The following is a 27,529-nucleotide window of genomic DNA, read 5'->3' on the forward strand; positions in this document are numbered from 1 at the left end:
AACAGCTTTCCAGAACTTTTTCATCTTGTAAAACTGAAACTTTCTACTCATTAAACAACATCTCCCCTTTTCCCTTTTCTTCTTCCCTCAGCCACTGGTAACCACCATTCCACTTTATGTTTCTGTTAATTTCACAACCTTAGATACTTTAGATAAGTGAAATCACATGATATTTGCCTTTTTCTTTTCAGACTGGTAGGCCCCAATTTAAAAAAAATATTTATTTATTTATTTATTTGGCTGCACCGGGTCTTAGTTGCAGCACACAGGATCTTTAGTTGCAGCATGTGGGATCTAGTTCCCTGACCAGGGATCAAACCTGGACCCTTTGCCTTGGGAGCGCAGAGTCTTAACCGCTGGACCACCAGGGAAGTCCCAGTAGGCTCAAATTTTTAAAGTTGAGAGGAGAAATTTCAAAATACTTTGTCTAACAAATCACATATAATTAAGTTTGACAACTATATCAGTGTACAATACTGGGTGATAGCTATTTTCATCCCAATTTAAAGAAAATTATTTAAAAGTATGCTCAAGTTTGTATCAAACTATTTATATTTCTAGATGTCTTAATATGTGATGCTAAGAAAGTGAGTTGGTAATACTGTAGAGTTTTGTGTAAATAGGTCATTACGTGTACAAAGCATATATTTATCAAAAATTATTTTTGTATAATGTTTACACTTAAAAATGCCTCTACACTGAACTTTATTGACACTGATTGAATGGGGTTTTCTTTATAAAATAAAAAATATAAATCTCTTTATAATAGTAGAATAAATAGAGCTATAAAAAATAGGGCTTCACAATTCTTTTTAAGAATAAAAGGTAATATATTTGAAATACATAGAAATAGGGAATCACTATGTTGTGTAATAGGAACTAACATAGTGTTGTTGGTCAATTATACTTCAAAAACAAACAAGCAAACTCATAAAAAAGGAGATCAGATTTAAACTTCCAGTATAAGATAACTAAATACTAGGGATGTAATGTACAACATGGTAAATATAATGAACACTGCTGTATATTATACCTAAAAGTTGTTAAGAGAGTAAAGCCTAAGAGTTCTCATCACAAGAAAAACTATTTTCTTTTTCTTTTATTTTGTATCTATACAAGATGATGATAATCACTAAACTTACTGTGGTAACCATTACATGATATATGTAAGTCTAATCTTTATGCTGTACACCTTAAATTTATACAGAGCTATATGTCAATTATATCTCAATAAAACAATAAAAATAACTAAAAAGAAGAAATGATAAGATTTGAAAATCATTTGATATTTATATTTCTTTATTACACCTAAGAGTCAGAGAACATACTCTGCAAAACAAAACATTAATTTTTAAGACATGCTCTGTAAATAAAATCACTAATTTTTAGTGAAACTTAGCAAAATCATGTGTGAGTAATATTATCTAAACAGACATTTATGAACACATCATTTTGTGAATTTCCAAAAGGGCCGGGACTGTGTCTAATCTGTGGTATAGACCAAAACACCATATCTCTAACTGGACTTCAAATATATTTTCTTTTATAAGGATAGCCCCTTGCAGCAAAGGAGATCAACTCCTAGATTACCCAGCTATGTCTGTGCAGAGAATACAGGCTCCTTTTAATAACAAAATTGAAGCATTTATTACGTCACTAGTGGACCTGTATCACCTTTATTTTTATTTTTGCACGAAAGTATTCTGTGATGTTGCAGATTTGAAAACATTGTAAAACAGGGAACAGCTGATTTATACTCAATAGCAGACAATATCACCTGGTCAACATTTTCAATAACTTCAAAAATGTATAGGTAGGGGGCTTCCCTGGTGGCGCAGTGGTTGAGAGTCCGCCTGCCGATGCAGGGGACACGGGTTTGTGCCCCGGTCTGGGAGGATCCCACATGCCACAGAGCGGCTGGGCCCGTGAGCCATGGCCGCTGAGCCTGCGCGTCCGGAGCCTGTGCTCCTGCAACGGGAGAGGCCACAACAGTGAGAGGCCCGCGTATGATTATATGCAGATTTTTTATGGCTCTTACAATATCATTGAAATTTGTTAAAAATGACAAGAAAATTCAGACAGGGTTATAGTTCATTTGAACATGTAAAGGATATCTGATCAGGCATTTACTCGTGTAGCCTGAAGAAAGTCTAGTGGTGATGACAAATGGCTCAGAGGCCCTTTCCTCACGGAGTAAATGGAGCAGAAACACCACCCAGGGAAGCCCCAACTGACACTGATGGAAATGATCACAGGCGCCAAGGATAAAACAACTGAAGCAAACGTAATGGGAGAGCTCAAAAGGAGAGTGTGCCAGGGGCTAGAAAACTTTGCTGCAGGAACTAGCAGGATGGACTGAATATACATAAAAGTCTCTATCTAGTATTCTATTCAGATGGTATATTCATATGCATGAGGAGGAGTGCTGGGGTTGATGATGATGTAGTCACACATGTGGCGATCAGGTGGGAGAGAGCAATGGGAAGGTGAAAATCCTTTTAGCAGACCCTGATATAGAGAAGTGAATGATGAGCATGTAGAAATGGTGTGGACAATTGGGACTGGAATTCATTACAGAGGAAGAGGGTTGATATAGAGATCTTCCACTGAAGACTGGTGGTGGGGTAAAGGAAAAGATAATAGTCACTAATTGTTTGCAGAATGAAGGCAGTGATTTTGGTTTGTTTGTTTATAGATGGGGAGTTAATGGAAATGATGGTAGATTGAGAGGAAGGATCAGTGGAGAGAATGAGTGTTAAGAAGACAAAAGGGAAAATTTCGGACTGCCACTGACATTCCTTCTTTCCTAAGCAGTTTTTTTTGCCATACCACGTGGCATGTGGGATCTTAGCTCCCCGACCAGCGACTGAACCCGCGCCCCCTGCAGTGGGAGTGCAGAGTCTTAACCACTGGACTGCCAGGGAAGTCCCTCCTGAGCATAGTTTGATAAATTATAGGCTACCATCCGTCTGAAAAGGAGAAAGAAGGATTTGAGATGGTGGCAATGGTGACAAGGAATGTCAGTAGAGGAGATAAATTTTAATTCACAGTTTTGCTTGTAGATTGACTTCTTAAAGGAATTAAGAAGGAGTAAGTGCTGAAAGTATCCGTGGAGCTCCAGCGTTTAATCATATGTGTACTGGGCTAAAGACAGACTCCTCTTCTTACTCATATCTATTGACTGTTTCCTGTACAACAGGCACTCAACATTTTCTCATTTAAATTTCACAACAACCCTTTGCAGGAAATACTAACATTCTCTCAAATTTATGTTGAGGAAAGCAAGGCTCAGGAAGGTTAAGTAAGTTGGAGGTGGTTATATAGCTAGTGAGCGTCACAGTTGGGATCCAATCCAGGTTTGTCTGCCGGGGAACTCTCACCTCTTAAATATACTCTACAGGATTAAGGCAGATACCTTTCTGACTTAATTCGGGGTGTGTGTGTGTGTGTGTGTGTGTGTGTGTGTGTGAGAGAGAGAGAGAGAGAGAGAGAGAGAGAGAGAGTATGAAAAAGGGATTCTTTGATTTATCATGTGTGAATTTTCTTTTCCACTTAATTAAAAGTTCCTTGTGTATAGGGACCCTGCCCTCATTTGTATTAAGTGGAACATTTTTATGTCTAAACAGCTCTTTTTTTGTTGTTGTTCTTTACAAAAGGTATTTCTAGGCATTTATTTTCACAAAATATTAATCAAGGTGGCATTTTATATTCTAAGCAATAAAGAAACACTCCCTCTACTATGGATTTCAGAGCAAGTTGGAGATAGCCCACACCTGCATATTGACTGTCTCTTTCTATCCTTTTTGTGTTGTCATTGAGTTTAGAGGGCATTTTATGACCTTGGGTGGCACTTACATTAGATTCTGAGTATAGAAAGAACCGCAGGGGTATCTTTTTTTCCAGTACCCATGTCATTATATAAGTTAAATGCTACCAAGAAAATGAGTCCATTTTGCTTTACTTAGACAGAACCTATTTAGAATTTGTCAAATGCTCCATACACAAATAACCTGGAGAAGTTAGTCACAAAGGACTTTCAGATACTTTAAAAAATTACTCTCCCCCAACACTGCCCTAACTATTTCATATCTCTATTGAAATGTGCTTAGGGATCTTTTGTGTCCCAGACCAGCGTCAAAGTCAAAGTCTCATTTTGCAAGGGATATAAATCTCTGAATTTGAAATAGCTCTTGAAAATGTTTGGAGTCTTAATTTCATACTTGCCCAATTTTAATGTGGGTCAAGAAAATGGAATGGCAAATGCAACTGGTAGTTGGAATAATGGGACAACACCTAGCAAAGAGCAAAAAAAAAGAGAGATAGCATTAATAATGTATTTTGAACCCATATGTGAAGAAGAGAAATAATTTATTGTTTTAACTAATAAAACTACATTATTTTGATGTTAATTGCTATGATATTAATTGAAACTCGTGATTATTACTAATTACATATCTTCAACCCATCTTTTATTTACCTGTCACTGCTTTACGTTAGAATTTTCTGCTCTGACTTTAACAACCTACTCCTTTCTTTCCTCTTCAAGGTTCTTTGTACTTTTGTCTTAACAGTGGAATTGCTGGCAAGGCTTGCCTTAATTTGTACTTCATCCTTTCTGTTCTTTAAATTAGAGTCTCCTTCCTCTGTCCCATCGAAGTCTCTTAAGGACTTTGAAGCTAATTTATAGTGATACTTTCACTGCCTCCACTTATTAAGGAGTGATAGGTGATGATGAGTGTATGCTACAACAGAGTGAGCCTGTTGAAGTCAGTGCTCTCTTATTTGCTGTTTATTCTCAACTTAATAAAGTTGATTGACTTATAAAATTTGCTTGGTGGGAAAAATGTTTTCCAACCAGGTTAACTGCTCAATTATTTCACTGTACAATTCTTGCTGTGGGTTGCAAGGTGATCTTGCTTTTCAGTGAGAGATCGTTGATCAGAGATCATACAAGTTTATGCCTATGAGATAGTACCAACACCCTGTATAATTACTGTTGCTAACAAATTTAGATTCACTAGGATAATAACTGCCAAGCTGTCCTTATAAGGGAAAAACACAGAAGTTTATTGACTCCATGATAACTCAGAACTGCACGGTACTTCTCTGCCTTCTACTGAGGAGGGGTAGTGTTGCTTGTTGGAATTCTCTCTCTACATCGAGGCTGTGGAGACATTCTCCCTTCCACTTCTTGGGTACAGAGGCTGGTTGTGAAGATTAGACCCATTGGAGGGTCCACCATGTGTGTCAATGACAATCAACAGGACTGTCATGCTCCTCACTCTGAAAACCCTTCCCCAGATCACTATTTCAGGAAATTCAACTAAGGAAGAGCTGTGTTGATGATGATTATTCCCACTACACCTACATTAGCATTCTGTGCACACCAGTCTCTTAAGAATGTTAACTAAGTATTGAAGAGTGATTCCTTAATCTCATGTTGGTACCCCAAATAACCGCTCCTATTCTAAATCTCTAAACATACAATACCAGTACATCAAAAGAACAGTTTCTCCTAACATGTCAGTCAACTAAGTTTGCAAGTAATTTCAGGTCCTCCTGAAAATTTTGAACTGTGTTGACTATTCAGGGTTCTTCCTGCACTGACATGAAAGCAATAAAGCCAGAGTGCACGTTTCTCTTTTTTTAGGGAGCTAGCCTGTGTCTTCAAAGCAGCCAATAAATATAATTGTTCAAGGTGACATATTCTTTCCCACCATTTAACCCTAATTCCTAACATGGGCTCTATTATAAATAATTGGATCCCCTTTCCTTCTGAGTTGGGAGAATTTTTGTCTTTGTTTGTGGCCTTTTGTCATTTTGTGGTACCTATTATAGCTTCCTCCCTTTCCTCCTGGGTTACTGGACCTCTCCATGTTTTCTTGTTGTTCTTATCTTAGAGATTTTCTCTACAAAGTATTTGGTGATTGGGTATTAAGGGAACCATATACAATCAACATTTATTGCTGGGTGTAACTTTGTTTCATTAACTAATCAATGTAGTTCCCCAGTGTAAAGTCTCCATCATTTTTCCCTTTGGACCAGTGAATAGGCTTCAATTTTCAGAAAAGATGAATTTCAGAAGACATAAGAGCAGCAGACTTAGCTTGTTTGACACTTCTGGCTAAAAAGACATAACTATAACTATTCCTATTAATGTGATATTTGAAAATTAGCATCAAAAATAGTTCACTTTACTTAATATATGAAAATAATAATAATGCTTCAAATTCAGAATGATATTCATTAATTGTCTCCCACATCCCTACCGCTTCCTGCCCCACCTCAGACAGACACAGATACGTATCCAGCAGCGGTTATGACTACTGGTTATTTTTGTGAGTTTTGAGATGTTCATATTGTTCGTAACATAGAGAAAGAGCATGATGGATTTCGTTTCAGAAATTAAGTGTGGCACCTACATCTGTTACTTAGCAATACAACTTCGGGCAAGTCCTTAAATGATTCCCAGCTTTAATTTCCTCATCTAAAATAGGGGTTGTTAGGGCTTCCCTGGTGGTGCAGTGGTTGAGAATCTGCCTGCTAATGCAGGGGATACGGGTTCGAGCCGTGGTCTGGGAGGATCCCACATGCCGCAGAGCAACTAGGCCCGTGAGCCACAACTACTGAGCCTGCGCGTCTGGAGCCTGTATTCCGCAACAAGAGAGGCTGCGATAGTGAGAGGTCCGCGCACCGCGATGAAGAGTGGCCCCCGCTTGCCACAACTAGAGAAAGCCCTCGCACAGAAACAAAGACCCAACACAGCAGAAATAAATTTAAAAATTAATTAATAAACTCCTACCCTCAACATCTAAAATAGGGGTTGTTGGTGTTTTACCTATGTTATAGGACTGCTTTCTGTCTCTTAGATGAGACTTCGCGTGCTAACATCTCATGAGTTTCATGGCTTATTCTGAAAGATATGACCACTAAGGTGTTGCAAATTCCAGTGTTACCAAATTGCCATTGCTTGGGCATGGTGAAAGCGTGTCATCCCTTAATGAGTTGAGAAGTAAGTTGATTTGTCTGGAAGCTATAAAACAAATCCATAACAGCCTGAGGGTTTTACTCTATTACTAATTCTACTCATGGATTTCATAGCTTTGCAAAAGTCCAGGTTTTGTAAAAGTCCATAGCATCACTTTTAGGCTTTTAAGTCATGTTTTAAAAACACATCTCCTTCTTTCTAGCACCATTACTTCCATCCTGGATCCCAAAGCCTTTTCCTTTACTTAGTTGAATAAATTATCCTTATTCAACTAACACCATTGAAACTTAATATCCTCTGTTTTTTGCAAAGTATTGGGGAAAAAAGGATGAATGACAGTCCTTGATATCAAGGGACTTGTGGTGTAGTGAGTAAATTTGACAGGAAAATCACTAAAATTAAATGTAGTAATTTCTAAGAAGAGAGATATACATAGGATTCAACTAGTGCAAGAAAACAACTAACACAGGTTTGCCACATAGGTAGCAAATAACATAGGTTTAGTTCAGGACAGAATGTGGTGGGGAAAATAAGCAATATCAGATGTGAGTCCTAAATAAACATGTGTTATGCAGGGCAAGGAGAGAAGAGAGGGCACTCCATATTAGAGAAAAACATCCACAAAGGCACAGAAGCAAGAGAGCATAGTCTGTTTGGGAAACAACAAATGGAATATGCTAGAATGGAGTATTTGTGCAGGGAAGTTACTAGAAGTGTTACTAGAATGCTCCAGAAACACAGAACCAATAGCCCCCACCCCCTTATCTGCAAGGGATATGTTCCAAGACCCCCATCTGATGCCTGAATTTGTGGATAGTATCAAACCCTATCCTTGAAGGACATTTGGTCCTGTCCAAAAGGTCATTGATACTTGATCCTGTCCAAAGCATTCATAAAATATTTGTTCCACCCCAAAATGTCCTTGAAATTTGGTTCTCTCCAAAACATCCATAAGACATTTGGTCCATGCCAAAAGATCCTTGAAATATGGTCCTGTCCGAAACACCTATAAGACATTTGGTCCATATGAAAATGTCCTTTAAATTTGGTGCTATCTAAAATGTCCACGAGAATATGTGTTCCATGCTAAATAGTTTGGGATATATATATATAGTAGTCCCCTATTATCCATGGTTTTGCTTTCCATGGTTTCAGTTACCTGAGGTCAACTGTGGTCCAAAAATATTAAATGGAAAATTCCAGAGATAAATAATTTATAAGTTTTAAATTGTGTACCCATCTGAGTAGCATGATTAAATCTTGCACCATCTTACTCTGTCCCACCTGGGACATGAATCGTTCTTTTGTCCAGAGTATCCTGCCTATTAGTTACTTGGTAGCCATCTCAGTTATCATTTTGACTGTTGTGGTGTCACAGTGCTTGTGTTCTAGTGACCCTTATTTTGCTTCATAATAGCCCCCAAAGTGCAAGAGTAAGTGATGCTGTCAATTCAGATATGCCAAAGAGAAGTGTAAAGTACTTCCTTTAAGTGAAAATGTAAATGTTCTTAAAAGAAAAGAAAAAAAATTGTACTCTGAGGTTGCTAAGATCTCTGGAAAAAACAAATCTATTGATGAAATTGTGAAGAAGGAAAACAAAAATTCATGCTAGTTTTGCTGTCATACCTCGAAGTATGAAAGTTACAGCCACAGTGTGTGATAGTCTCTCTCTCTACATATATATAGACAGGGAGAGAGAGAGAGAGATTGAGATTTTAGAAATTGGCTCATGTGATTATGGAGATTGAGAAGTTCCACAATCTTCTGTCTGTAAGTTAGAGAACTTGGAAAGTCAGTGGTGTAATTTAGTCTGAGTTCAAAAGCCTGAGAACTGAGAGGCCAGTGGTGTGAGTCCTGGTCTGAGTCTGAAAGCTGAGACCAAGAGTGTGATGTCCAAGGAATGTCCTGCATCAATGTCCTGCATTGGTGAGTGTGATCTTCTTTACTCAGTCTACTGATTTAAATGCTAATCTTTTCCAGAAACATCCTCACAAACGCTCCCGGAAGTAATGTTTTACCAGCTATCTGGGTATCCTTTAGCCCAGTAAGGTTGACACATAAAATTAGCCATCCCAAGATGGTAGTGCAGAGGTGGGCAAGGACCAGATCAAGAAGGAAATGGTAGGCCATCCTGCAGGGTTTAACTTTTCTCCTAAAGGTGATAAAAACCATTTAATAATTTTATGTAGGGGAGTAATGCAACCAGATTTATGTTTCATGAAGATCACTGTAGCAACAGTGTAAAAGTTCATTGGTGGAGAGAGTTTACCAAAGTCAACAAAACAGGTTAGGAGTATTGAATTCATCCTGATAACAGATTTTGAAGACCTAAAGAGCAAAATCCAAGCATGTAATGGCTGTCAGTAAATATTCATCAAATAAATGAATTAATCACATCTTAGATGTGCATCGATCCAATGAGCAGAGGATACCTAGTTTACGCCTATTCCAGGTTTTAATATAGAAATCTACCATGAGGGAGAGAGCAAGTGAATATACGTCAATAATCAATGCTTTAATACAGAGCAACACTAGTCAATATTTCACCAGGGTTACCTAGAATGGATACCATATCAGAAGGATGATGTGTGTATGTGCACGTGTACTTGCGTGTATGTGTTTGTGTCACAGCATGTATGTGTGCATGCCCATATATCCAAGCTAACTGGAAATGGAGGGAGGACTAGAAAATTTAGTGAGCAAGAAAGAATGTGAGCCCAGGCAGGCTTTATGTTAATTATAAAAGTTCATAAAGTACGAAGGATTACATCAATAGAGGGTGACTCATAGTTAAATGAGGTTTTTCATCCATAAGGCATTTATCGATAAAAAATGCTGTACTTACAAACGAAGCCAACTAATACAACATAATTATAATGATTTTAAGTGTAACAAAAGGTATGCATAAATTTCAACCTAAGCACATAAAAATCTACAAGACATGACATTGTCTCAAAAGAATGGTTGATTGAGTAGCATGGGTAGTTATTGCACTTGCAGGCTTTTTATTTATAAAGTATTTATAAGAAAATATCCCACTAACATCACACTTGAATATATCCTTACTAAGTGCTGTAATTCATAATTTTTTTTTTTTTGTAGAGAAATATCTAATTTTCATTTGCCCTTCTCCAGAAGGTTTTGGAATTTCTTTGGACTTGGAGTGGAACTGCTGATAAAGTGGGATGTGAAGAGTTGAAAATTTAGAAAAGAGAGGGCGTGTGATTGAGTGATATAGATGTAATTTATAAATGGAGACAAAAGGTAGAGTGGAAATTAAAATTCTTCCAACTTGTATTATATGATTTAAATAGAGTGCAATTTCCATGAGCCAGAGGAAAAAATCAATATAACAAAGAGTCTGAAATGTTAGGAAATGCTTACCCAGCACATGCTCCCTTGGTTACCCTGACCCTCTCCTTTCTGAGGTTGAAAAAGTGGTGTGGAGTCATGAAAGAACACTGATTTCTCCCAGGAAAATGCTGTGAGGATAAAGAACTGCTTAACAGTTCAAACGAATACATTGATGTGTATAAGCATTCAATATCCCCAGGGTTTGTAAATGAAAGGAAGTTTTAATATCAGCCTATGGGATTTTTCAGTTAAATTTTAAATTTTGGAACATGTGGAATTCAATATGCATGGATTCAATAAAAGCATGTCACTGCATTTTGGATATAATGAAGCAAAAAAGGAGTGATGTTTCCATATGCAGAAGTCTTCCAATTTATATTTCATCAAAATTGTATTACATTTGGCTGTGGTACTACATGCATTTATCTCTAAACATTGTATTGGAAGAAGTATATTTTCTATTCCCTTTCCAAGTATAAGTTTCACTGTAAAGGTTTTATATAGCTAAAAATCAGACTTGTAACATTTTCATTGCTAAGGCAAGTATTCCTTCTTTTTAATCACTCTAACATATGTAATAAAATAATATCTTGAAACTTCTCATTATTACATAAATAATCTTGCTAATAGAAGAGGAAACTTGAATTCTTATGAAATTACACAAGGACTATTTTAAGAACACTTACAGAGTTTGTTTCCTGGAGTGCCTGACAGTTTTCTTCGGAATGGCTGCTTTGTAGAGAAAGTAGTAATTGTTAAACCTTTCCCCATGAAGCATACAATTTCTCAAATGTGCCCTGCATTGTTATATTTTAAGAAAGGTTTCAATTTGGTTACATAATTTCAGCCCTTGCTAGGCCCACAGTAATGATAACATTGAAAAATAACTTGGTAGGCTGCATGTTCTCCTATTGCTAAGATTTTATCACAAACTGCTAGTTAGCTAGAGATTAGCTGCTAAAATGCTCTCCTGATTAATGTGCTAATTAATTAATGCAGCTGCTAAATTGTACTGCTGATTAAAATACACCACACAGGGAACACTGGAAAAACTCCTCAAATTAGTCACTCATTGCAGGTGTTTTTTCCCTAAAAAAACCCCTCAGATACAGAGCAGAGTAGGCAGATCTATGGCCGGCTTATTGGAGCAACTGGAACATGTCTGATTCAGGTCTCCTGTTCTTTTATCTCAGTTCTGAAATTGACCTCATGTCCCAAACTCAAAGATGAGGCATAGAGAAGAATTAGGACAAACTTTTCTCTTTTTCTCTAGCAGATTATTTTCTCTAGGGTGTCTCAGGGACTGAACTTTACTAAGATATGAAAGAGTTTGTAGTGCATACAATGTGTGTTGAGTCCAAGCTCAAGTTCAGACTTAGCTTGGTTAGCTATGTAGAAGTTTGGAGCGATAACATTTCTTCCAGGTGATTCCAATTGTGGTATTCCTTCTAAGACCCTGATTCTCAGTGTTCATAGTCTGCCCAACAAAACAGGAATTATTAAGCATCTGCCATGTACAAGCATTGTACTAGGTAAAAACATAAGGCATTTTTACTCTCTTTAAGCACTTTATTTTATAATTTTGGGAATAATTGGACAGCTAACAAATCAGTGGAAAAGACATTAAGAATTACAGGAACATGGAAGAGCAATAAATAATTTGCATTTGAAGTGATATCTTCTCCAATGAAGAGGACATTGTTAAAAACCTTGAAGAATGCATTGTTAAAAACCTTGAAGAATGAAAGGATTCAGACTGATGGGTTGGTAGTTGTTAGGCATAGAGAAATCATATGAATAGATGTGTAAAAACACAAGAGGGAGCAGGCCTAAAAGTGAATAAAGTTCAGTGCAGTTGACAAAAATGAGGCCTAATTGATGAGACCCATGAAGGTATCTGAGAGTGAGACTCAAAGCTAACAAGTCAACCAGGACCAGTGTAGAGGAAGCCTTGAGTGACAGGCAAGAACCGGGCCAATGAGTCACTCATCTTTTGGATAAGGAAAATGACTTGTTTTGAGAAGACCAATCTCTGCACCAAGAAGACTGGTTTGGATGAGGAAGATTCAGGAAAGGAAGAGACAAATTAGTAAATTTTCCCATGATCCAGATATGTTATTTGTAACTTGGAAAACAGCTAATCCAAAACATCAAAGTGGATGGAGAGGGTGCCTTGGACAATAGACCAAGAAGAGTCTCTGATAAAATAAAAACACAGGCCCTTTTATTCTTTGCTTTGTGGTCAACAGAGACCCTCAATAAATTACCTTTTCATTTGTACTCATAGTTCTTACCTAACCTTGGGGCATTGTGAGTACATTTAATTAGCTTTGTTCAGAGAATTCCTGAAGAGATGGTTCACATTCTGTGCATTTAGGTAAGTGACAACTCTTAGGTCCAGTACCATTGCTATGGGTTGAATAGTGTTCCCCCCCTTCAAAGATGTATTGAAATTTTAACTGCTTGTATCTATTAATGTGAACTTGCTTGGAAATAGGCTCTTTGCAGATGTAACCATGTTAAGGTGAGGTCATTACTGTGAACTGTAGTCCAATGTGACTGGTGTCCTTATCAGAAGAGGAGAAGGGATACAAAAATAGAGATACACAGGGAGAAGATGGACATGTGACAACAGAGGCAGAGATTGCAGTGAGCATCTACAAACCAGGGAACACCAAGGATTTCTAACAAACACCAGAAGCTAGAAAAGGCAAGGAAGGATTCTCCCTTACAGGTTTCAGATGGAGCAGGGCCCTGCCAATGCCTTAATTTCAGAGTTCTAGACTCCAGAACTGTGAGACAATAAATTTCTATTGTTTTAAGCCACCCACTCTGTGTTCCTTTGTTACTGCAGCCCTCGGAATTTAATAGACTCAGTAATGATTCTAATAGTTAATTTTTGGTGAGCTCTTACCATGTGCCAAGGGTTACAGTGAGCTCTTGCATGCATTACTTCACTCAGTCCTCACATTAACACTGTCTGGTAGGTATTATTAATACCCTTTTAATATAAATAAGAGAAAGAGAAATTAAAGGCTCATCTAAAGTCACAGTCTATCTGATTTCAGTGCTAGTACACTATAACCTCATAAAGCAGAGCAGGGCCAAAAGTTTTGTAAGGTGATGAGCATTTTTCAACCCAGGCATCCTGGAATCCACTGTGTGAGAAAATCAAGCTGTGTTACTAGCTTCCATCCTGCTTTTCTCATTGCCAGGCTCAGGAAGAGTACCCCTGTCTCTTCCTTGAAGATCCAGTGGTAGCTAAGATATTGGTTTGGGTATTAGCAAACATCTATGCCAATATTCCTTCTTAACCAGTGAGTGACAAAAGCTGAAGGTTTAAAGTGGAGGGTTAATATGGTCAAGAGCAAGTTCCACTTGGGATAGAAATAGAACCAGATCCAACAGTCCAGTGGTATTTGTTTTTCTTTCTTACCAATTTCATTTCTTCTGTCTTCCTGAATATATCATATTAGAATGGATCTTTTTATATTCCTTAGCCATCATTGCTTATAGCAGGGCTAAATCCCCCCAAAGAGAGAATAATCTCTGGAAATGCATACTTTTTACTCCTGGCTAGGGATTCTGTACCAAATATAGAGTTCTTTTTTTCCTTTGGGCAGGCATATTTTCCTCCCTGTTTGTTTGTTTGTTTGTTTGTTTTGACTGCATTGGGTCTCCGCTGCTGCACGTGGGCTTTCTCTAGTTTTGGCGAGCGGGGGCTACTCTTCATTGTGGTGCATGGGCGTCTCATTGCAGTGGCTTCTTTTGTTGCGGAGCACGGGCTCTAGCAGCATGGGCTTTAGTCGTTACGGCGCGTGGGCTTAGTAGTTGTGGCGCATGGGCTCAGTAGTTGTGGCACACGGGCTTAGTTGCTCCGCGGCATGTGGGAGCTTCCTGGACCAGGGATCGAACCCGTGTCCCCTGAGTTGGCAGGCAGATTCTTAACCTCTGCGCCACCAGGGAAGTCCCTCTCTGTTTTTTAAAGGCATGTGGATGGCAGTTGTAAAACACTGCTAAGGCAAAACAATTCTTCTCCAAATGATTCCCTCAAGTTTTGTAATATCAAAACCTCAAAAACTGCTTCTAAGAAGGAGGTCACTACTCTAGTAGAAGAAGATGTGCTCTCTCTGGGTCTTTTAGATTCTTCTCCATGGCTAATATGGCTCCAAGAATTCGACACCCAGGCATACTGGCTTCATCACTTGTGCCCATGTTGTCCTTATCCCACAGTGGAGCTTCAACTTGAGAAGGGTGAAGGGTGGTAATGAGGGTGAAGATGGAGAAAGGGCATGGTGAAAGAAAACGAAATGTGGTCAGTAAATGTGACGTAATGTATTAAGTGCTTTAGTAGAGCTATGTAGAAGGAGAAAAAGTAGTACATACAAACAACCAAAGAACTCTGCCTGGGGTTGTTGGCAAAGTTTTCATGGAAAACATACTAGTTGAGTCTAAGGGTTGTGAGACATTTCTCCAGAGGAGGAAGAGGGAGAAGAGAATTTCTGAGTTAGTATATGCAGACCTAGAGGTAAGGTAGGACAATTAATGGAATGAGAGGATAGTGGTAAATCAGTGACGGCTGGACCTTGGGAGTGTCTCATACTGGGCACAGGCAGTTGTTTAGAACTTAAGACCATATATATATATATATATATATATATATATATATATATATATATGTCTTCTTTTTTTTTTTTTTTAGAAAAGAGTATTCACCACTGACTTTTTTTTTTTTTTTTTTGGCCATGCCACGCGGCTTGTGGGATCTTAGTTTCCTGACCAAGGATGGAAACTGGGCCCCCTGCAGTGGAAGCATGGCATCCTAACCACTGGACTGCCAGGGAAATCCCTACCATTAACTTTTATTTATTTACTTTTTTTTGGGTCTCTGCCCGCTATACAATTTTATGACACTGTTTCCTCTAATACACGTAGAATAAGATTTATAATACTTAGGATAACTATGTACATTTTCAGATGCTCACTTCCACAATTTATATCAATATGATCCTGGTAAATGGAAAAATGAAAATAAAAATGTGTTTAAAATTTTGGGCTGTTTTTTTAAACTGTCTTATTGAATAAGACTTTGTGCTTGAAAAGCTTTAAAAATCTACTAAAGTTCAAAAATTCTGTTTGTTTTTTTAATTAGGGTGTAGTTGCTTTACAATGTTGTGTTAGTTTCTGCTGTACAATGAAGTGAATCAGCTATATGTATACCTGTATCCCCTCCCTCTTGGACCTCCATGCCACCCCTCCCCCCATCCCACCCATCTAGGTCACCACAGAGCACCGAGCTGAGCTCCCTGCGCTATACAGCAGGTTCCCACTAGCTGTCTGTTGACTTTTAAAATAATAATGGTGATAATATTAAGCTGAATAACTCAGTAAATTTTATCATGCAATTTAATTTTCTGTAGGAAAAAGTACCCACTTATTGCTTGCACCTAGAGCTCACCATCCTCATCACCCTCCCTTGACAAATTGTTGTAAGAGGAGATTACATGGAAGTATACAGGGCAATATGGGAAGAAGTTTCCATAAGGCTAGTGAAGAAGAGAGCCAACATTTTCCTAAAGGCAGTTGAAGCCACCAGAAGACTTACTTTGTTTCATTTATATATTTCCTGTTTGTTAATTTTCCCTATCATAAATGAGTACATATTTGTTGTCAAAACAATGAAAAATAGAGTAAAATATAAAGAAAAATTTTGGTTATTCATGTTCCATCCATGTAGTGAGCCTTTGTTAAATTTTAGTTATTTATTTCTGTCTAGTGTCTTTTCATGCACATACACTACATATGTTCATATTTTACATTTATGTTCATGATATAAATGCAGTTTGATATCCTGCTTTTCTCTTAGCTATATATCATGAACATTTCCCCATACAAATAAAAATTATTTAAAGTCATTATTTATTAAGGCTCCTTAATATTCCATTATTTGGATGCATTAAAACTTTTATAATATCATAATATCATTGCCTTCTATAAGCTTACATTCTAAACTACTCATCCAGAGTACTCAAAAACTAGCTCAGCTAAGTTTGCTGCAGGGAGTCAACCCCCATTTATCTTATTGCCTTATGCTCTGAATTAGAATTGGGACTGGAATCCAACTGGATAGCTAAATGTACTAAAGCTATACTCTTTATTGACCCAAGGTTCTTCCTTATCTATTTCCTCAGCATTGGAGAAAAAAATATATATATTGTGGAAAGTTAAAGGGCTTATTATAAGAATAAAGCTAGAGATGACTTAAAATATTTTCTTTAGTCTTGTACCTTCATCAAACTGGTGACACTACTATATATTTTTCAGTAGCAAGGTATCCAAACAAAATGAGAAACTATTATTTTTGCCCTTGTCTAGCACTTACAAGATTGGGCTCCCACTGAAGCCCTACGTGTTTGTTTTAGATCTCCAGATTTTCTTTTTAACTGAAGAACCAGTTGTTCACTCTGCCCGCTGGTCACCTGGTCCAGATCTGACTGCACCAAGGATATGAGTATAAGTGAAGATATGCATGACTCAGCCTAATTTGTTGAATGGGGTGCTTGATGCTGAAGTAGCTCAGAAGGGATCACTTTGGATTAGAAGGGAATAGTTATGGGGCATTGCCACCTGCAAATTTATTCATGGCTTTGCCTGAGTTTACAGCCGAGCTTTGGGCTGAAAAGCTATTAAACATGATTTATCAACGGCTTCAGAAGTCTCCATGGGGTCTGCACTATTCAACCAGGACTTTCTGCTACTGAAAAGAATTTAAGCACCACTTTCCAGGGGCATTCATGACCTTCACAGATCAATTTAACGGGTCACTTCAAAGTTAAAAAACAAAAAAGTATTTTCAAAGCCACTAAAGTATTCTTAATATAACTTCAGTCTCATTCATATTGTACCATGTTAGAATTTTCTTCCTTCCTATTTTCTGTGACATGATTTCTGTCACAGGTTTATTTTAATAGAAGTCACTTTCTTAGGTTATAAAATCTACCTGTCATATCAGAGCTTCATTTTAGGGCAAGACCAGGATTCCTTGTGAGACAGCAGAGGACTTCAACGAGGATACTGCCAGATAAGACATCAAATAATTTGTTGGATTTTTAACTTTGTGACTTCTATTAATTGTAAAGGAGGAGATGCTGCTGTCTTGGGTAAGGGCAGGATGAAGCTATTTAGTTAACAAATTTGAATACTAATAGTTTGAATTTATTTTATTAAATGCCCCAATGTTCCATGAATGAATATATTTTAGAAAATGAAGTATCCTATGGGAGTTAATTTCATCATAAATAGAAGATACATATTTCAGTAGTACCTTGCATTTGTATGAAGCTTCTACTTCAAAGTACTCGTCTCATATAAGTTTTCTGGCAACTATATGAAATAAATAGGTCAAGGAGAAAGTTTTTATTACCATTGGAAAGGAAAAAAGCTGAGAAATCTTTTGAATGACTTTTTCTGGTAAAGGAACCTAGTTCTTCAATGATTGAATTTACATAATGGCTTGAATTCTAGTAACGAGAGTTTTTAGGAAAAGGTCAACGTCAAAAACACCTTGGGACCTATTCTATCTTCTTTACCTTTGAAAATCTTAACAAAAGACTCTTCTGGGTATATGAGAAGTTGACTCTTAGTGATCAGCTCTCTTCTATTAAGGCAATCTTTGGACCAAAGAGGAACTGTTATTACTATAGTGATACATAAAGATGGAGACACTTTAATTACATGCATCAGTTTCCTTTGTGCACCTGTGTATCAATCAGGATAGACTGGGTTATACTGCAGTAAAATCAACCCCAAATTTTAGGCCCTAATGATAATAGATGCTCTGTGTCCATGTCAAGTCAGCTCTGGCTCTGCTTCCTTTTCTCCTTCACTCTGCCATCCATGTTAATGTAACAGCCTCTATCTAGAATACTGTTTGTCTCAAGCAGAGGGAAACTAGACATGGTAGTCTACAGTCTTCCTTTTAAAAGTTCTAGTTAAAATTGACTGCATTTCACTGTTGAAAAGAAGTCGCATGGCCAGGCTGATGCCAATGAATACAAGGATGTATTATCCTGCCGCTGGGAGTGGAAGCTAATAATTGTCCATATTAAAATCTACCATAATCTTGAAAAGTTCATTATGAAATGGGAAAATGGCTTTGACCAAGATTTTTTTTTTTTTTTTTTTTTTTTTTTTTTTTGTGGTACGCAGGCCTCTCACTGTTGTGGCCTCTTCCGTTGTGGAGCACAGGCTCCGGACGAGCAGGCTCAGCGGCCATGGCTCAGGGGCCTAGCCATTCCGCAGCATGTGGGATCTTTCTGGACCGGGGCATGAACCCATGTCCCCTGCATCAGCAGGCGGACTCTCAACCACTGCGCCACCAGGGAAGCCCTGACCAAGTTTTAAGAAACAACATTTTGACTTTTGCTTCCAGATCTGATGGAATGGCTTGTTATAAACCAGTGCTTCTGATGAGAATAACTAGAACAGCTGAATTAAAAAAAAATCTTTTAAAAGATATCAGAGTGTCTCTCAAGCCACTGGGCCTTGACAGTCCAAGATACTGGAGCGAAGAGAAGCTCATTGACTTGGGCCAGCATTCTATGCATTGCTTTCTGCTAGAGGGCATTTGCTGACTCTTAAGGGCACACAGTAAGAGGCTAAGAAGCCAAGGGTAGGTGAGATGAGGCGGCTGAGAAGCAAGCAGAGTTTAAAACAATCTCATGGGACTAAGAATACAGAAAGTGGAGATCGAGAGTGCCAAAACACCTAAGACTTGAGAGCCCAAGGTTATGGATAGGAGGGAGATGTAAAGAAGAGAGCCCATAATCTGCAACAGTTTTTCCCTTGGGTCATTTGCTGAGTCTTAAACTGCACAGAGCAAGAGGATTAGAAGCCAAGAAGATAAACACTAAAAAGATAAGCAGAACTGAGTTTTTAATAGAAACAACGGAAGTAAAAAGAAAATTAAATAACATCTTTAAAGTATGGAGAAAAATAGCTGCTTATATTGATTTCTGAACTAAGTAAAAATATCCTTTAAAAGATAAAGGCATTTCTATACAAGCAAAAACTGAGAATTTGTTGCCAGTGGACCTGAATTAAAATATACATGAAAGAAATCCCTTTAGGCAGAAGAAAAATGATACAAGACCAAAAAATAAGGAAAAATAAGAAGAAAAGTGGAGAAGGTGGATATGTGAGTAAACCTAAGTGAAAATTGACAGTGAAAATAATAATACAAATAATGTACTTAACCATATGTAGAATTAAAATTGATGACAATAATTACACAGAAAGAGAGAGGAAAACAAAGTGAAAGTGTTCTAAGGACCTACCATTGTCTGAGAAGAGATAAAATTCTAATTTATATTAAATTTTAATAAATTAAGATGCTTATTGCACTCTCTAATGTTATCCCTACAAGTAAAAGAAGTATAATCTGTTATGCATTTTTGCAAGAAAAAAGACAGAAAGAGAATATGTGGGAAAAATTAGAAATGAAGAGCAAGATGATAGATTCAAATCTAAGTATAGAAATTATTACATTAAATGTAAGCAAAATAAAATTTCCCATTAAGAGTTGAAAAACAGCACACATCTCTAAGCTATTTGAAAGAAATACACCTTAAATTAAAGGAAATGTTGAAACAGAAATGTTGACATTTCAACAGAAATGTTGAAAATCAAATGTTAGGAAAAATTATAACATGTAAACACAAGCCATAAAAGTGCTTTATAACTAAATTAGTATCAGACTAATGTTGAGTTATTAAGAAAGTTTCCATACATTTCAAACTACTAAATCATAGAGGTTATTTCCTTTGATCATATTAGAATTAAATCTAGGATTCAATTACAACATAACTAGAAAATTCTCAAAAATCTGGGAACAAGCAACAAAATTTTAAAAAAGAACAAAATTATGAGTAAAAAATAAACTACAAGGGAATGAAAAGATATGTTTTATTAACTTATAAAAACAAAATACATATACAAACTTTCAGATGCAAGACTATCGAAGTAAGAAAGCCTTATATTCATATCTTAAAGATAGAGAGCTACATACATGCAGTCATTTATTTTGTATAAAGATGACACAGAATGCAGGGAGGAAAGTATAAATTATTCTAGAAATTGATAAATTCAATAAATTGGATATCTATATGAAAAAATAAATATTCTCTACCTCACATATAGATACAGTCAAATTTCAGTTAACTGTACAATAAAAACAATAAGACTTCTAGAGGAGAGCCTAAAAGAATATTTTCTAATACGAATAGAATCCAAAAGGCACAAACCAAAAGGAAAGATTGATAATTTGGACTACTTTAATTTTAATAAAGAAAATCAAAAGACATGTAAGAATAAAAAGGCAAGTCACAGAGTTGGAGAATATATTTTCTCTCTATATATAGAATATATAAAGAATTCCTACAAATCAATAAGAAAACAACCACGTGGAAAAATTGGCAAAATGTTCAACAAACATTTCACAAAGAGGATACTCAAGTTGTCATAAACATGTGAAAAGATGCTTAATCTCATTAGTAATCAAGAAAATTCAAATTAAAAGTAAAATACAATAGTACTACACGCCCATCAGAATGGTTGAAATTTAAAAGATGGACAGTACCACTTTTGATGAAAATGTACAGAAATGGGTACTCTTCCACATTGCTAGTTGGGGTATAAAGTAATACAACTTATTCATAAAATTGCTTGGCAGATTTTATACAACACTTGACCAGCAATTCTATTCTTATGTCCAATAGAAATATGTATATATAGAAACCAAAAGACTTATTCAAGAAGATTTGGAGCAGGATTATTTGTAATAGCCCTAAGTTAAAAACAAACTAAATATTGGTCAACTGTAGAATGGATAAATAAATTATGATATAAATCATACAAGGAAATACCATGGATCGATGAAAATGAATGACTATGCAACAATAAGGATAAATCTTACCAACCTAATATTAACTAAAACAATTTGGTAGCAGAAAGAACTATCCAATGGTGATGGAAGTTAGGGTAATTTTTATCTTTGGGGAAGAAAGTATACTAATTAGGTGGGGTCAGGAGATAGCTTGGGGTGCTATTATTGTCCTATTTCTTGATCTGTGAACTGGTTGCACAGTGGTGTTAACTTTGTTAAAATTCATTGAGCAGTATACTTGTTTATGTCATACCTAGATGAAATCTTACCTAAACAAATTAGTGTTTTGGCTTGGAGCAACATCTTTTTAAGAGCTACTTGGTGACAAATGGAGAGAGGGCCATGTGTAGAATGTGATTCTGATTCCCTTTCTCATTTTATTCCTTTCTTTTGCTCTGGAAGTAGAAGCTTATTTATTTTCCCCCTCCATTACCAGAAGTGTGGCAAGTTCAGAATAGATGGTAGCTTCTTTTCTCTATATTAATTTATCTTTCTGAAAATCACCCAGATTGATGCCTCTGGATGTATTTGGAATGTCCATGGAAAAATTAGATATCAAAATGAAAAAGGCATAAAACAAACGAGCTTCTTTTCACGTTGTGAGTTTTAAGAATGTAAATATGAATTAGCAAGTTTTAGAGGTAAAATCTTCTAGGAATAGCAAAGGGGAAAAATAATAAGAGCAGGAATGCCGGTGCTCTAAGACATTCAAGCATATGTATAGGTATAGTGAGCAGACATCAAGGGAAAAGAAGTAAAGAATGACAAAGTATTCTGAGATTTGGTTTCGCCAGTGCTGAAACTGCAAACTGAAACTGTAAGGACAAATTTTCATTTTTTCTAGGTGAATCATGTTGTCTACCGTGGCTCTGTAACAGATCTTGCATCCAATTTCTATTTGAAATAATCACCTAGTGAGGACTTTGCTGGTGTGGTAACTTATTTAATGCTGTTTTGTGTGTAGGCTGCAGGCTGGCAGAAACATGACAGGGGCAGAAAGCACAGGCAGAAGGGGTCTCTGAGCTAGAATGAGCAGAGCCAGAGAGAGTGGGTAGCAAATGAAGAATTTTTCTGCTATCACCTTATAATAATTTACAGTACTGTCATTCTGCCTTTGTTGTATCTTTGGACCTTTTTTTTCTTATATTCTGAGAAAAATACATTATATTTTATGTGATATCTACAATGATTACAATATGATAGATGTACCAAGAAGCAGCTATTTAGTTTGGGTCACGGCTAAAGATGCCTGTATCCAGGCTTGCCTGTCTGTTAGTGGCCCCATTCACTATCAAAAGTGTCCCAGTTTGTCCAATATATTACATGGTCATCTTAGATCAACCTTATTGACTATTTTTTAAATAAATAAATTTATTTATTTCTTTATTTTTGGCTGCGTTGGGTCTTCGTTGCTGTGCGCAGACTTTCTCTAGTTGTGGCGAGCAGGGACTACTCTTCCTGCGGTGCGTGGGCTTCTCAGTGCGGTGGCTTCTCTTGTTGCGAAGCACAGGCTCTAGGTGCGCGCGGGCTTCAGCAGTTGTGGCTCATGGGCTCTAGAGCGCAGGCTCAGTAGTTGTGGCGCTTGGACTTAGTTGCTCTGTGGCATGTAGAATCTTCCCCCACCAGGGCTCAAACCTATTTCCCCTGCATTGGCAGGCAGATTCTTCACCACTGTGCCACCAGGGAAGTCCAACCTTACTGCCTTTGAACGTGGACTTAGGACTCAAAGGGTGATTGCTCCCCTAGAGCAAATCAAAGAGGATGTAAGCTATATTTTAAAGCTGAAAAAAAATCCCTTCCTAAGAAGCAACAGCCAACTCATGTTAACAGGAAAATATAGAGGTTTTTTACTTAATAGACACATCTAAGTGTGTTCCGTCACATAAACTCTAAGACTATATAAGTCTAGAAATACACAGCCGTTGGCCTTCATAGCAAAGGGAGGCCACGTGTATATGAAATCTGTGTAAGTTTTATATGATGGTGGATATCTTAAGGAGTAAAGTTAGAAAAAACAATTTGAGTTACACCCAAATGGGCTGAGCCTTTGAAAAATATTTTATGTTCTCAGATGAGATTTGGCTATTATTGCATGACTTTGCTTTAATTACTTCCTGGTTTTTCATCAAAAATAAAAATAGAACACCTGTATAATGGATATTTGTATAGAAACAAAAGTGATTATGGCTATGAGATGCCTCACCTCCCTGTTTTACTCCCTCCAAATTTTTCACTACTTTGGGGTTTTATTAAGTAGCTATTGATTATCTATTGTGCTCATGTATCATCTATGGAAATTCATGTGTGCGCCCTTTCCCTGCAGGACTCAGAATAAGAACGATGTCAGATATTGCCTTTTGGTGTGGGGCAATGTCTTTTTGTCTACCAAAGGTAGGATAACCTTTGGTGTGGGTTATCCTTGGTTTGGCTAATTTTTAAACAACTGCCTGTATTTCTGCTTTTCTTCTCCCCGAGCTGAGAGTCTATTTGCTAATAAAGGATTTTTATGTTCAAAAAGAGGGGCAAGGTTTTATTAGAGATAGAGTCCTATTTTATGCTCATTCAGAGGGAAGAAATCTCACTGCTGAGCACACACGGATACACTTACACGCATGCATTCATGCACATACACAGACTCCAAACACTTGCCTTGTAAAAATGTAGTATGTAAAGAGACTTTTGGTGCTCAAACTTCATTTATGTTCAGGAATTCCTTTGACTTCATATTTAAAAACATGGCTTGTTGCAGTATTATGAAAGTGCAAATTACTGCCACAGAGCGTATCTCATTCTGTGTGTAAAATAGAAACCAAGCTCAAAAAGAGAAACCATGCTCAAAAATCTGCAGTTGCAGCTAGCTAACCTCTTCCAGTATTTCCTCCTCTAAAGCCCCCTCCTGGGTCCAAGCAGGGATATCGATTGAAAGCACCATCTCACTGGCCTACTGCATGTATAATACTGTATATTATATTCTGTAAAAGGCAAAACAAGGTGAAACTTTTCAAACAAACTTTTAATAGGAAACTTAAGGGAAAAAACAAAACAGAAAAGCACTGAAATGGATGAGTCTAAAAAACCTCGTGTTTCTAATCTTAACCAAAGATGACCATGAAGGGGCTAGGCAGGCAGAGCTCAGGCAACTGGCAGTCCTGGTCTCTTTACCAGACTTAACGCATCATCTTGGGAAATCCTGGCTGGAGACGTACCGCCAGCCCTTCCTTCCCTCCTTGCCCCTTTCTTTACCTTCTTTATTTTCCTTCTACCACAGTCACCTAACTTAATGGGGAAAATGAAAACCACAGACATGGATACCTTCCCAGAAAGATGCTTCTTTCTCTTCCAGTGAAGAACTTAGAGGCATCCATTCTTAATTTTAAAAGTAATGTATATTTATTGAAGGGAATTTAGAAAATCAATTGTATAAAGAAAATAACAATTTACATTGAAAACAATCACTTTTAACATTTAAAAAAACTATTTGTAATATGATGATCACGTTCCCAGTCAATGAACATTATTAAAATACATTATTTAAATGACTTTTCATTCTATTATGCTGGTTTTATAATTTAATGTATAATTGTTGAATATTAATATTATTTCTAATTTTTCACTATTAAAGATGATGACATGATAAGTGTCCGTGAATAGAAGTCTTTGCACTTTTGGAGGCATATTACCTAAGTGTATTCCAGACAGGTTATACTAATTCCATTTCTACTAATAAGTATATGATAAGTCGGTACTGCCATGTCTTTAGAAGAACTTGCTAATTTTAAATATATATTTTTCCAACTTGATAGGTTAAAGAACCTGTGTCTTCATTTTGAGGGGAGAGCATTTAAAAAAAAATCTATTGACCGTTTGCTCTATGAATTTCCCGTTTTTGTTCTGTGCTCATTTAAAAAAATAGAATCCAGTGTATTTTTTTACCTCTTACTATATTCTTTACTTAGCTTTTTTATTTGTTCTTTTCTTTTGTCCTTCCTGCCTCTCTCTCTCCTTCTCTAAGATAAACAGATTTCACTGGAAATACTTCTTAAAATAACATTTACAAAATTGTGCTTCCAAGATGAAAGATTTTCTGTTGACTTTGATTTATAATTTGGAGTAGGTTTATAGTGCTTGTCCCTCTTAAGGAGCAAACTATTTCCTCTTCAACATGTAAAAGAAAGAAAAAGATTGAAACTTAACAGTGACTTATTTTTTTTCTTTTAAAACACTTGGTTTCCTGTTCCCTGTTATTAGATCTAATAGTTCTTATGATGGAAAGATGTATTTTTTCCCTTTCTTTTCTGCCTGCTTTGATTTATGCTGAATTAATATAGTACCTGGATTCAGTTGTGCCTGCATTAATGAACAGGCTAAAAGCAATAACGTTTATACTCTATAGTATAACATAGAAGACACAGAGATACAGTCCAGCCTGTGAATTTCTTCTTTGATGTACCATCCACCATAGGCTACTGTTTTCTAAATTTACCTATTTTGTTAGTAAGGACATTTGGGAAAGTTACTTAATCTTCCTGACCTTAGATTTCTCAGACACAAAATGTGGATCTTTGTTGGGCTTGGAGTTTTGTTTTTCCCTAACTTTTTAATATAATTGTAGGTTCACATGTAGTTGTAAGAAATAGTACAGAGTGATCCTGTATATCCTTTACCAAGTTTCTCCCAGTTGCAGCACCTTGCATAACTGTAGTGCAGTATCACAACCAGGAAATTGACCTTGGTCCAATCCACTGACCTCATTCAGATTTCACCAGGTTGGCGTATGTGTGTATATCTTTTTCTGTGAAGGCTGGCAGTTTTTTAATTGCCTGATACCTGCCTACCCTGTGGTAGGTTCTCAACAATTGTTTAATAACAATCTTTGCCTAGCTAGTATTTCTTCTCCTTTTCTTCAAATAGGAACCTCTGGGAACTCTTAGGCTTCGATGGCTTATCACAGTTAAAATGATGATTTGTTCAGTGATACAGAACTCACACTTAATTTCTTACGCTACTCCCAGGCATCTCATAGAAGGAGCTCAGGGTTGTTCAGTGGCAGAGCCAGGGATTGACACCAAATCAAATCATCTGACTCCTTCTGCTATAGTACTTGTTTCCCAACCTTGTTAGACTATAAGCATCACTGAGGTGGTGATTCTCACACTTAAGTGTGTGTACAAATACCTGGGGATCCTGTTAACTTACAGATTTGGATTCAACAGGTCTGGAGTGCAGCTTGATATTCTGCATATCTAACAAGTTTCTAGGTGATGCTGCTGCTGCTGATCCACCACCAACACCTTATGTTGCAAGAATCTCAACACTTGCTAAAAGTTCTGATTTCTAGTGCCTTCTTCCCAACATTCTGGTTTAAGAAAGCTAGAGTGAAGTCTAGGACTTCGTATTTTTATCTAATGTCCTAGCCAATTCTTAGGATAAATTACTTTTGTTAAACACTACATATCATTTATATTACCCCCATCCAGAGTTTCTGATTCTTCCAGTTCCTTTTAAACATACACATATTGTTTACCTTAATATTGTGGCTCAGAGATTTGGTGCAATCAGGTTTTTTTTTTTCTTTCTTTTTTGGCTTTTTTCATTGTTTTGTTTTGCTTAGCTTGGCTTTATCTCTTGAGGACCAAAAATCCCGAAGTAGAATTGAACTCTTTTGCTGAAAGTTTAGTTCAAATTGTGAGAGCTTTAAGGTATTAAAATAATTTCAGTACCATTCCATTTGACATGCAGGGATTTTATCAGTGCTTTAAAAAGTCTTCCTAAACCTGTATATAACAGCTCTTTTTCTGATCTAAATAAATAACACATTGGACTTGCAACCAGAAATTTTTTATCATCTCTGAATTTACTCTTCTTAGGTCCAGATAAAAAGTGGTGCTTAATCCCCTGAAGATATAGACAGTTACGTGAGCTGGTCGTATTGATAAAAGAGAATCATGGCCAGAGACGTATGGCTGGGTTCAACTGTAAAAGCTGAAGCTGTATAAATCATCAAATAACTTGGGAATTGGAAAATATCATTATAAGCAACTTGTGTGAACCCTTGATGTTTTAAATTAGCCATGAAATGTGACTTGCTTTGTAATATTTCAGAGCTTCTGAAAATCCCAGCTTTTAAATCGAAATTTTCCTATTTGGCAGCAACACAGCAGACCTACAAAATAATTTACAACCATTTGCTTTGTTAGTTATCCCTTTTAAGCAACCCTTGAGGGGAGGAAAACATTATTAATCCC

Source organism: Hyperoodon ampullatus, assembly GCF_949752795.1.
Source record: "Hyperoodon ampullatus genome assembly, chromosome: 9".
Taxonomy (NCBI): Eukaryota; Metazoa; Chordata; class Mammalia; order Artiodactyla; family Ziphiidae; genus Hyperoodon; species Hyperoodon ampullatus.